General features: G+C 43.2%; 1 protein-coding gene across 1 annotated transcript in view; it reads right to left on the reverse strand.

The window, feature by feature from the left end:
• The window catches only part of KIF21B (kinesin family member 21B), a 1,425,990-nt gene that overhangs the window by 979,236 nt on the left and 434,055 nt on the right, over window positions 1-12,699 (reverse strand). The gene's annotated exons all lie outside the window — the stretch shown is intronic.

Genomic DNA, 12,699 nt, shown 5'->3' on the forward strand with positions numbered 1-12,699 from the left:
GACAATGCAGGAAATTCACTACTATATAGTGCCTAGTTCTGCTGTATCGGGTCAACTGATGCAGACTGAACCATCCAGACAAACCATTTTTAAATGGCTGGGTACTGCACATTTGGTTGTTGTTGGAAGCTGCAGAGGAGGCTCAATTCTATAAATAGTCAAAACAAACAAAAAATATCAGCATATTACCATTTGTGCAAAAGTCAGTCTTGTCCTGGAGATTTTTCAAACTCGGCTGTATTTAATACCATTGATACTTAACCCCTTAGTGACCACCCATACGTGTTTTTACGGCGATCACTAAGGGGCCTTAGGCTGGGCCGCCGCGTTTTTACGGCGGCCCAGTTTAAGCGCCGCGCGGCTCCCCCGTGCAGCGGGGAGCGTGGACCTGGCTCTCACATGAGAGCCGGGTCCCTGCTCTAACAGCCCGGAACGGCAGGAGTGCCGATCCGGGCTGTATAACCCTTTACATGCCGGGCGCAATGGCGCCCGCTGCATGTAAAGTGGTGACAGAGGGAGCGGACTCCCTCTGTCTCCCATCAGCACCCCGAAAATGCGATCGCGGGGTGCTGATGTGCTGGAAAGCTTACCTTGCTTCCGATGAGGGCCCGAGCCTGTCTTCAGTTACTTCCAGCAGGGTGTGCCTCTCTGGCGCAGCCTGCTGGTCAATGTTCGAATAGCATTGCTATTGAAATGCAATGCATTATAGAGATAATGCATTACATTTTAAAAGCAATCAAAATACTGTATATTATAGTCCCCTTGTGGGACTATTAAGTAGTAAAAAAAATAGAAAAAAAAATACACATTTATTAAATAAAAAAAATTCCATAAAATAAAAAAATATGCCTTTTTTTCCATTAAAAATACGCTTTTCAATGAAAAAAATTGCAAAAAGAAAATATCCTCCATATGTTTGGTATTGCCGCGTCCGTAACGACCGGGACTACATAAATATTACATAAATTATCCCCTATGGTGAACGCCTTAAAAAATAAAAAATAAAAAAAAGACAGAATTTCGAATTTATTCTCAGTTTCCACCGAAAAAAAACGTAATAACAAGCGATCAAAAAGCGGCATTTACTCCAAAATCATACCCATGAAAAATACAAGTTGTCTTTCAAAAATCAAGCCCTCACACAATTCCATATAAAAAAAAAAAATAAAGTTATGGGTCTTGTGAAGTGGCAATGCAAAATAATTTTTTGGGTTAATAAAAGGTGTTTTATTGCAAAAAAAGTTGTCAAATGTAAACAAAATTATAAGTATTTAGTATCACTGTAATCGTACTGACCCAGAGAATAAAGATATTATGTTATTTGTACCGAAAAATGAACGCCAAAAATGTATAATGTAAAAACGCAGTGGCAGTATTGCTATTTTTCCCCATCTCCCTCCCAGAAAGAGTTAATAAAAGTTAATCAGAAAGTTATGTGTACCCCAAAATGGCGCCATTAAAAACTACAACTTGTCCCATAAAAAACAAGCCCTCATAAAGCTATATAGATGAAAAAATAAAAAAGTTATAGCTCTTGGAACGAGACCATAAAAAAAGGAAGAAAAACGCTTGGTCATAAAGGCCCAAACAGGCTTGGTCACTAAGGGGTTAAAGACACCGTTCCGGAGACATCTGTGGTTGTGCAGACGCCAAATTTGCAACAACCAGGGGACAAAATTAACATCTATAATATACTGACTTTATATATGGTTGCTATATGTATCTTAGTAAAGTTTTGATCCACATGATATTTCACGAGATTGAGTTTTTAAAAAATAGAAGCTGAATTGGTGGTGAGCTCCTGTCACTGAGGGATGGCGTGTAGCTGCTGCAGAATTACATAGCAGACATTTAAATGAATACCTATCCATGTAATGTAGGACAGGCTGTGCCCAATAGAAATTTTTGAATGGACCCCAGTCCCTTGAGCTGGAAAATGACACATCAAATTGCACACTGTGTGTAAAAGATCTAAATATGTTAAATGAGTTAAACTGTAAGGAATGTCATAAGATAAAAATTAACCATTACTCACCTGGTAAGTACACCACTGCTCCAGCGCCAATGCTCTGATGGTCCCTGCCTATCTTTGTCCACTTTGTAGCAGCGCTGATGCACCATATATCAATATGACAGTTAAAGTTAAAGGGGTTGTGTCATCATGGACAATGGGGGCATATTGCTAGGATATATCAACAACAGAGCCCCGCAATTTGGTGGCTGGAGGACTCTGGTCCGGCAACCACCAAGCTGGATCCCCATAGAGGTGAATAGGAGCGTACCACTTATGCGCGGCCCCCGCTCCCATTAATTTCTATGGGGCTGACGAAAATAGCTAATCCAGCGCTCGGCTATTTTCGCCGCCCTCATAGAAAATGAATAGAGGGCGGCTACGCAATGTGCCCTCCTTAACTTGTGGGGCTCCGTTATCAATATAGGACAATGGGAGCATATCCTAGTGATATGCCCCCATTGTCCATGATGAGACAACCCCTTTAATCACTAATCCCAGCAATGATGGTAATATGTATAGCACACAACTGCTGAGTCTAGTGGTTGGCTACAGCAGTTGTGTATATGTATGTGATATATGAACTCTGTGAACACTACAGGAAAAGTAAACAAAGATCGGCAGGTGAGTAATTTTTTTTTTTATTATCACCACATTTTCTATTATTATACTAATTTTTTATACTCCCAGACAAACCCTTTACTTTTTTTAAATTATCATCACATTTCCTATTGTTATACAAATTTTTTATACTCCCAGACAAACCCTAAAATATTTTTCTTGGCCATCTAATATATTATATACATATACATTGGTCCCTCAAGTTACAATATTAATTTGTTCCAGGACGACCATTGTATGTTGAAACCATTTTAAGTTGAGTAAATGGTTCCAAAGCCCCAAAATGTCATCCAAAATAAGAGAAAATGAAGATTTAAGAAAAATAAGCCGATAACTAAGGCAGATAAAACAAGTCCTTACATATACAAAGAAAGACCAGCTCACAAGAAGTCAACTAAAACGTATTTATTTCTAACTTATAAAATCATATATACAATAATACACTATCATATATTGACATAAATGTGCCACGTAGCAATATAGGACCAATGCAATTATAAAATCAAAAACAGTAAAATGTTGACATATAAAATCAAATAGCAATGTAGTTATAGTAGTCACGGTCCTTCCTGTCTATTAAGCTGCGGAGCACTCGCAGTTTACTATATACTTTAGACTGCAACCTTTTATGATATTCGTTCGTTGTAATTCTCTTGGTTGGCATACTTCCAACAGAAAGGTGGAAAGTTCTGTGGGGCTTCTGTGAGTGTCCAGTGTATTGGTGCACCGTAATATATGCGTTAGATGCTTGTCAATAGTGGGACGTAGATCCACTTACATGTCCTTACATATAACAGTCAGGAATCGCTGCTAACTAGCAATTAATACAACTATTTTACCAGAGAAGTGACCTTGATTGGTTGGATCTGAGTCTGAGGAATTGTATGTTGAGTCTGGTTTCAACTTATGATGGGCCAGGAAAGGCCATTTTATCTTGAGGGATCACTGTATACTTAGAGGAACATTTATTAAGGCCGACAATTGATACGCTGGTCTTAATCCCTGTGCGCTGCCAGTGGTTGCGCCAAAGTTATGTTGAGGTGCAGCCTCTACATAACTTTGGTGCTAGCTGCCGACAGCTGTGCGACATGCTTTAATTTATGCCAGCTCCATTCCTGGTGTAGACTAAAACAATTTTCCACGCCAAGTACTGGCATGGAAAATTATGAATGAGTCAGGCCTGCCGGTTCTGTCCGCATTCGTATGTCCATTTCATGACATCTGCAAAAATATGGAACATGTTCTATTCTTTCCCGTTATACATATAGGTGTCACCGCCAGTTCTGTGAGAAGGTCTGGCAGACATCCTTCTTTACCTCTTGCATGATGTTCTTTGTTTTGGTTTCACTTTGTCATCTCCTTTCCTTCTCCCAGGTGTCACCTATTTAGACTAATCGTCTCCATTTATATTCCCTCCCATACTGCCTCACTTTGTGGTTTATACTACTTCCTGGATGAAGTGTTCACTGCTGGAGGCTGCTGCTGCTGTTTACGCAGATAAGTCTTTTCATGTATTGTGTTTCCTTGCTGGCTTGATTCTAGGTGACCCTGACTCCATCCGTATTAAGTGCAGGGAGCCGGTGGTCGTGTCCCCTCACTATTATAGGGTTTTCAGGTGTCACACAGTCTTAGGTATGTGGGCATGCAATCGTCTACCATTGAGACCCTTGCATGGGCATAGCAGTCAGGGAGAGCTCTTAGGGTTTCATAGGGCTCACCTATATGCTCCTTAGTTTGGGATCAAGCCAGTCGGACGTTTATTCATAAGTTCCAGCTATCTACAACATCATCCGTGACATTATAAACCGCCGTAACCGTCTTAAGCATGGATCCGGATTCAGCCTTGATTGACCGCATGCAAACTGTGTCTCAGTTTCAGGTGACCGGGTCTACTGGTGTTCATGGAGTTTGTTCCGAGCCTAAGATCTTGCTTCCGATACGTTCTCCAGGGGTAGTGAGAATTTTGTTCGCTTTAGAGAGGCTTGCAAACTCCATTTTCGCCTACTTCCCCATTCCTCTGGTGATGAAGAGCAGAGGGTGGGGATCATCAACTGGCTGCTCAGGGATAACGCTCAGTCTTGGGCTTTTTCGCTGCCGGTGGGGGCACAGCCCCTCCGATCGGTGGATGAATATTTTGCAGCCCTGGGGCAGATATATGATGACCCGGATCGTATTGCTCTGGCTGAATCTAAACTGCGTCTTTTATGCCAGGGTAAACAGTCCGCAGAGATATATTGTTCTGAATTTCAGAGATGGGCAGCTGATACTGGTTGGAATGATGCTGCACTCCGAAGTCAATTTTGCCATGGTCTTTCGGAAAGATTGAAAGATGCATTTGCTTTTTATGAGAGACCAGCCTCGTTAGCATCTGCCATGTCTCTAGCTGTTCGTATTGACAGGCGTCTTAGAGAGAGAGAGGAGACTACTCCTTCCTGTCATATTCAGCCCAAGGACAGTGGGGCTGTCTCATTCAGTGAGCAGGGGTCTCAGTCTCTCTCAATCCCCTCTGAGGAGAAGGCCATGCAGCTGGGTTTGCTTGCCTCTGATAGTAGAGGATTCAGCTCTCAGAGGAGGGTTGGTTTCTGTTGTGGGGGTATAAATCATTTGGCTAATGTTTGCCCCTCTAGGAGATTCATGGAGTTTTCTGAGGGTAATAAAAAAAAAAAAAACGAATAAAACCCTCTAAAAACTTTCCATTTGCTACTATTGGCAAGGTTGATGCGGAAATTGAAGGTTTGCCGTTTGCTTGTAGTTTCCGATTTCTCCTACCTGCCAGGGTGGCGCTAGACAGCAAGAACATTGTGAGATTTTTGTAGATAGTGGAGCAGCTGTCAATCATATTGATAATCAATTTGCAATAACACATGGTTTCCAGGTATGCACTTTGGAAAAGGATATACCTGTTTTTGCTATCGATTCTGCTCCACTTTCTCAAATATTGTTAAAGGGCGTAGTTCACAATATCCGTTTGACTGTGAGTGACACTCATGTTGAGGATATGTCATGTTTCGTCCTAAGCGGATTACCTACTCCTCTAGTGTTGGGGCTACCCTGGCTCACTAAACATAACCCCACCATTGATTGGCAAGCAAGGCAAATAAATGGTTGGAATGAGTTTTGCAGAAAGAATTGCCTCACGGCGTCTCTTTCAGAGGTTTCTACCAAGACTACCATCTTTTCTCTCTGAATTTTCGGATGTGTTTTCCGAGAGTGGTGTCCAGGAGTTGCCCCCTCACCGGGAGTACGACTGCCCTATTAATCTCATCCCAGGCGCCAAGCTGCCAAAATCACGTTTATACAATCTCTCCCAACCTGAAAGAGTCGCTATGCGTACTTATATCTCTGAGAGCCTGAGAAATGGACACATCCGACCCTCGAAGTCACCTGTTGCCGCTGTTTTTTTTTTTTTAAGAAAAAAGATGGTTCTTTAAGACCTTTTCTGGATTTCAGGGAGCTGAACCGTATCACAATTCGTGATCCATATCCGCTTCCTCTGATCCCGGACCTGTTTAACCAGATTGTTGGGGCTAAAGTTTTTTCTAAGTTGGATTTAAGAGGGGCATACAACCTAGTCAGGGTCAGGGAAGGGGACGAATGGAAGACGGCCTTCAATACCCCTGAGGGTCATTTCGAGAATTTGGTTATGCCCTTTGGTTTGATGAATGCTCCGGCCGTCTTCCAACATTTTGTGAACAGCATTTTTTATCATTTAATGGGGAAATTTGTTCTGGTGTATCTACAGTCGTGGCCAAAAGTTTTGAGAATGACACAAATATTAGTTTTCACAAAGTTTGCTGCTAAACGGCTTTTAGATCTTTGTTTCAGTTGTTTCTGTGATGTAGTGAAATATAATTACATGCACTTCATACGTTTCAAAGGAATTTATCGACAATTACATGACATTTATGCAAAGAGTCAGTATTTGCAGTGTTGGCCCTTCTTTTTCAGGACCTCTGCAATTCGACTGGGCATGATCTTAATCAACTTCTGGGCCAATTCCTGACTGATAGCAACCCATTCTTTCATAATCACTTCTTGGAGTTTGTCAGAATTAGTGGGTTGTTGTTTGTCCACCCGCCTCTTGAGGATTGACCACAAGTTCCCAATGGAATTAAGATCTGGGGAGTTTCCAGGCCATGGACCCAAAATGTCAAAGTTTTGGTCCCCGAGCCACTTAGTTATCACTTTTGCCCTATGGCACAGTGCTCCATCGTGCTGGAAAATGCATTGTTCTTCACCAAACTGTTGTTGGATTGTTGGAAGAAGTTGCTGTTGGAGGGTGTTTTGGTACCATTCTTTATTCATGGCTGTGTTTTTGGTCAAAATTGTGAGTGAGCCCACTCCCTTGGATGAGAAGCAACCCCACACATGAATGGTCTCAGGATGCTTTACTGTTGGCATGACACAGGACTGATGGTAGCGCTCACCTTTTCTTCTCTGGACAAGCCTTTTTCCTGATGTCCCAAACAATCGGAAAGAGGCTTCATCGGAGAATATGACTTTGCCCCAGTCCTCAGCAGTCCATTCACCAAACTTTCTGCAGAAGATCAATCTGTCCCTGATGTTTTTTTTGGAGAGAAGTGGCTTCTTTGCTGACCTTCTTGACACCAGGCCATCTTCCAAAAGCCTTCGCCTAACTGTGCGTGCAGGTGCGCTCACACCTGCCTGCTGCCATTCCTGAGCAAGCTCTGCACTGGTGGCACTCCGATCCCGCAGCTGAATCCTCTTTAGGAGACGATCCTGGTGCTTACTGGACTTTCTTGGATGCCCTGAAGCCTTCTTAACAAGAATTGAACCTCTTTCCTTGAAGTTCTTGATGATCCTATAAATTGTTGATTGAGGTGCAATCTTAGTAGCCACAATATTCTTGCCTGTGAAGCCATTTTTATGCAACGCAATGATGGCTGCACGCGTTTCTTTGCAGGTCACCATGGTTAACAATGGAAGAACAATGATTTCAAGCATCACCCTCCTTTTAACATGTCAAGTCTGCCATTTTAACCCAATCAGCCTGACATAATGATCTCCAGCCTTGTGCTCGTCAACATTCTCACCTGAGTTAACAAGACGATTACTGAAATGATCTCAGCAGGTCCTTTAATGACAGCAATGAAATGCAGTGGAAAGGTTTTTTTTGGGATTAAGTTAATTTTCATGGCAAAGAAGGACTATGCAATTCATCTGATCACTCTTCATAACATTCTGGAGTATATGCAAATTTCTATTATAAAAACTTAAGCAGCAACTTTTCGAATTTCCAATATTTATGTAATTCTCAAAACTTTAGATGACATTTTGATTTTTTTCTCTGGATTTCAAGACTCATCATGACCATCTACGTCAAGTCTTGCTGAATCTGCGAAAGAATAAATTGGACACTAAACTGGAAAAATGTGTGTTTGCGGTTCCGGAGATTCAATTTCTTGGTTTTCTTCTCTCCGCTTCTGGTTTTCGCATGGACCCTGAGAAGGTCCGCGCTGTGCTTGATTGGGAGCTTCCTGAGAATCAGAAGGCGCTGATGCGGTTTTTGGGTTTTGCCAATTATTACAGAAAGTTCATTTTGAATTATTCCTCTGTTGTTAAGCCACTCACTGATATGACTAAAAAGGGGGGTAGATTTTTCCTCGTGGTCGGTAGATGAGCTTAAAGCCTTTTCTAGTATGAAAGATAGTTTTGCTTTCACTCCCATTTTGGTACAACCTGATGTCTCTCTACCTTTTATTGTTGAGGTGGTCGCTTCTGAGGTGGGTGCGGTCTTATCTTAGGGTCCCTCTCCTGCCAAAATGGCGGACCGTGTGCCTTTTTCTCAAGGAAACTCTCCTCTGCAGAGAGAAATTATGATGTGGGAGATAGGGAGTTGTTGGCCATCAAATTAGCTTTTGAGGAATGGCGCAATTGGTTAGAGGGAGCCAGACACCCTATTACCGTGTTTACCGACCATAAGAATCTGGCCTACTTGGAATCGGCCAAGCGTCTGAACCCGAGACAGGCCAAATGGTCTTTGTTCTTTTCTAGGTTTAATTTTGCTGTCACGTTCCGCCCTGGGGTTAAAAATGTGAAGGCGGATGCCCTGTCATGTTGTTTTCCGGGAGGGGGCAACTTTGAAGACCTGGGTCCCATTTTGGCTGAAGGGGTGGTCGTCTCTGCTCTTTATCCTGATTTGGAGGCAGAAGTTCAGGCAGCCCAGGCTGAGGCTCCTGATCTTTGTCCTCCTGGGAGGTTGTTTGCACCTCTCGCTTTACGACACAAGGTTTTTAAGGAGCACCACGATACTGTCCTTGCTGGGCACCCGGGGAGTAGAGCTACAGTGGATCTCATTTCTCGGAGATTCTGGTGGCCGGCTCTTCGTAAGACGGTTGAGGGTTTTGTGGCAGCCTGCGAGACCTGCGCTCGTGCTAAGGTCCTCATTCACGGGCATCCGGTTCTCTCCTCCTGTTACCCATTCCTTCCCGTCCTTGGACGCATCTGTCCATGGACTTCATTATGGACCTGCCTCGTTCCTCGGGGAAGACTGTGATTCTGGTGGTAGTGGACCGTTTTAGCAAAATGGAGCATTTCATTCCCTTTCCTGGGTTACTCAATGCTAAGATGTTGGCGCAAGCGTTTGTTGATCACATTGTAAAATTGCATGGCATTCCTTCAGACATCGTTTCTGATAGAGGCATGCAATTTGTTTCCAGATTCTGGAAGGCCTTCTGTTCTCGCTTGGGGATTCGGTTGTCGTTCTCTTCTGCTTTTCACCCACAGTCGAATGGTCAGACCGAACGCGTCAATCAGAATCTGGAGACATATCTGCGCTGTTTTGTGGCGGAGAATCAGGAGGATTGGTATTCTTTTTTGTCCCTTGCTGAGTTTGCTTTAAATAACCGTCGCCAGGAGTCCTCTGATAAGTCACCATTTTTTGGTGCATATGGGTTTCATCCGCAGTTTGGGACATTCTCTGTAGAGGGGTCTTCTGGTTTACCTGATGAGGAGAGATTTTCCTCGTCTTTGTCATTTATTTGGCAAAAGATTCTGGGTAATCTGAAGAGGATGAGTGAGAGATATAAGCGTGTGGCGGATAAGAGACGTGTGCCTGGTCCGGACCTGAATGTGGGTGATCTGGTGTGGTTGTCTACAAAGAATATCAAACTGAAGGTTCCTTCCTAGAAGTTGGGTCCTAAGTTTATTGGGCCTTACAAGATCTTGTCCGTCATCAATTCCGTCTTGATCTTCCTCAGACTTGGAAGATCCATAATGTTTTTCACAGGTCCCTATTAAAACCTTATGTCCAACCCACTGTACCCTCCTCTTTGCCTCCTTGTTGTTGATGGTAATCTTGAATTCCAGGTCTCTAGGATTGTGGATTCTTGCATTATCAGCGGTTCTCTCCAGTACCTCGTTCATTGGGAGGGTTATGGTTTTGAGGAGAGGATGTGTGTCCCAGTGGCGGACATTAAGGCCACTCGTCTCATCAGGGCTTTCCATAGGTCTCATCCTGAGAAGGTGGGCCCCTGAGTGTCCCGGAGTCCACCCGTAGAGGGAGGGTTACTGTCACCTCCAGTTCTGTGAGAAGGTCTGGCAGACGTCCTTATCTACCTCTTGCATGATGTTCTTTGTTTTTGTTTCACTTTGTCATCTCCTTTCCTTCTCCCAGGTGTCACCTATTTAGACTAATTGTCTCCCTTTATATTCCCTCCCATACTGCCTCACTTTGCGGTTTATACTACTTCCTGGATGAAGTGTTCACTGCTGGAGGCTGCTGCTGCTGTTTACTCAGATAAGTCTTTTCATGTATTGTGTTTCCTTGCTGGCTTGATTCTAGGTAACCCTGACTCCGTCCGTATTAAGTGCAGGGAGCCGGTGGTCGTGTCCCCTCACTATTATAGGGTTTTCAGGTGTCACACAGTCTTAGGTACGTGGGCATGCAATCGTCTACCATTGAGACCCTTGCATGGGCATAGCAGTCAGGGAGAGCTCTTAGGGTTTTATAGGGCTCACCTATATGCTCCTTAGTTTGGGATGAAGTTAGTCGGACGTTTATTAATAAGTTCCAGCTATCTGCAACATCATCCGTGACAATAGGACAGTTCTGTTATGGGCAAAGTTCGGAAGGCAAATGGCCAGGATCCAGATTTGTCCCATCATCCCCAGGACTGTGACTGTGACCGGGGGGCATCCTCTGCATCTGGAGAAAAGAAGGTTTGTACACAAACATAGAAGAGGATTTTTTACGGTAAGAGCAGTGAGACTATGGAACTCTCTGCCTGAGGAGGTGGTGATGGTGAGTTCACTAAAAGAGTTTAAGAGGGGCTTAGATGTATTTTTGGAGGGTAATAATATTACATGTTATAGTTACTAGAGAGGGGTACTTGATCCAGGGAGTTAGGGCTCATGCACACGAACGTATTGTCTTTCCGTGTCCCCGGTTTTTTATGCGGTCCGTATGCAGAACCATTCACTTTAATGGGTCCGCAAAAAAAACTGAAGTTACTCCGTGTGCATTCCGTTTCCGTATTTCCGTTCTGCAAAAAACTAGAACATGTCCTATTATTGTGCGCATTACGGACAAGGATAGTACTGTTCTATGAAGGGCCAGCGGTTCCGTTCCGCAAAATACGGAATACACACGGATGTCATCCATATTTGTTGCGGATCCGTTTTTTGCGGACCGCAAAATACATACGGTAGTGTGCATAAGCCCTTATTCTGACTGCCTGATTGGAGTCGGGAATTTTTTTTCCCCCTAAAGTGAGGAAAATTGCCTTCTACCTCACAGGGTTTTATTGCCTTCCTATAGGTCAACGTGCAGGATAACAGGGTGAACTAGATGGACAAATGGCTTTTTTAGCCTTATAAACTATGTTACTGCAAAAACGGCCATGTGCATGAGCCCTAATATTCACCAAAAGTATGCTTTTTGTCGTCATCATATTGTAAATGTAATTTATTTTATTTAAAAAACGGACTTTTTTAACCCCTTAGGGACACATGACGTACCGATACGGCATGTTTCCCGAGTCCTCAAGGACACATGACGTACCGATACGTCATGTGTTGTTCCGATCACCGCCGCCCGGTGGGTGGTGATCGGAACAAGGTGCCTGCTCAAATAATTGAGCAGGCACCTCGGCTAAATGCGCGGGGGGGTCCCGTGACCCCCCCGTGTCGGAGATCGCCGCAAACCGCAGGTCAATTCAGACCTGCGGTTTGTGGCTTTTACCTGGTGCGGCGATGGTGCCATCGGGTCCCCATGGGGCTGTGGGGGGGGACCCGATGGCATGGAAGGCAGCTCGATGACTTCCTGAGGCATCTGCGCTGCCTTCCGGTGAAGAGCCTGTGAGATCCAGCCCACTGGATCTCACAGGCCCCGGAAGCTGTAAGAGAAATACACAAAGTATTACTCATACAGCCAATGCATTCCAATACAGAATGGGACAAAAAATAAAGTGAAAAAAAAGTTGAAAAAATAAAGTGAAAAAAAGTTGAAAAATAAAGTTTTCCCCCCAAAAATTAAAAGTTTCAAGAAAAAATAAACAAAAACATCATTTCCCCCCAAATAAAGTTACAAAAAAATTGGTAAAAAATAGGGGGGGGGGGAAAAGTATACATATTAGGTATCACCGCATCTGTATCGACCAGCTCTATAAACATATCACATGACCTAACCCCTCAGATGAACACCGTAAAAAATAAAAATATAAACTGTGCTAAATAAACCATTTTTTGTCACCTTACATCACAAAAAGTACAACAGCAAGCGATCAAAAAGGCGTTTGCCCACCAAAATAGTACCAATCTAACTGTCACCTCATCCCGCAAAAAATTAGCCCCTACCTGAGACAATCGCCCAAAAAATAAAAAAAAATATAGCTCAGAATATGGAGACACTAAAACATATTTTCTTTGTTTGAAAATAGTTGTTATTGGTGTAAAACTTACATAAATAAAAAAAAAGTATACATATTAGGTATCGCCACGTCCGTATCGACCGGCTCTATAAAAATATCACATGACCTAACCCCTCAGATGAACACCATAGAAAATTTAAATGAAAACTGTGCTAAATAAACAATTTTTGGTCACAT

The sequence above is a fragment of the Bufo bufo genome, chromosome 3 (assembly GCF_905171765.1).
Source record: "Bufo bufo chromosome 3, aBufBuf1.1, whole genome shotgun sequence".
Lineage (NCBI taxonomy): Eukaryota > Metazoa > Chordata > Amphibia > Anura > Bufonidae > Bufo > Bufo bufo.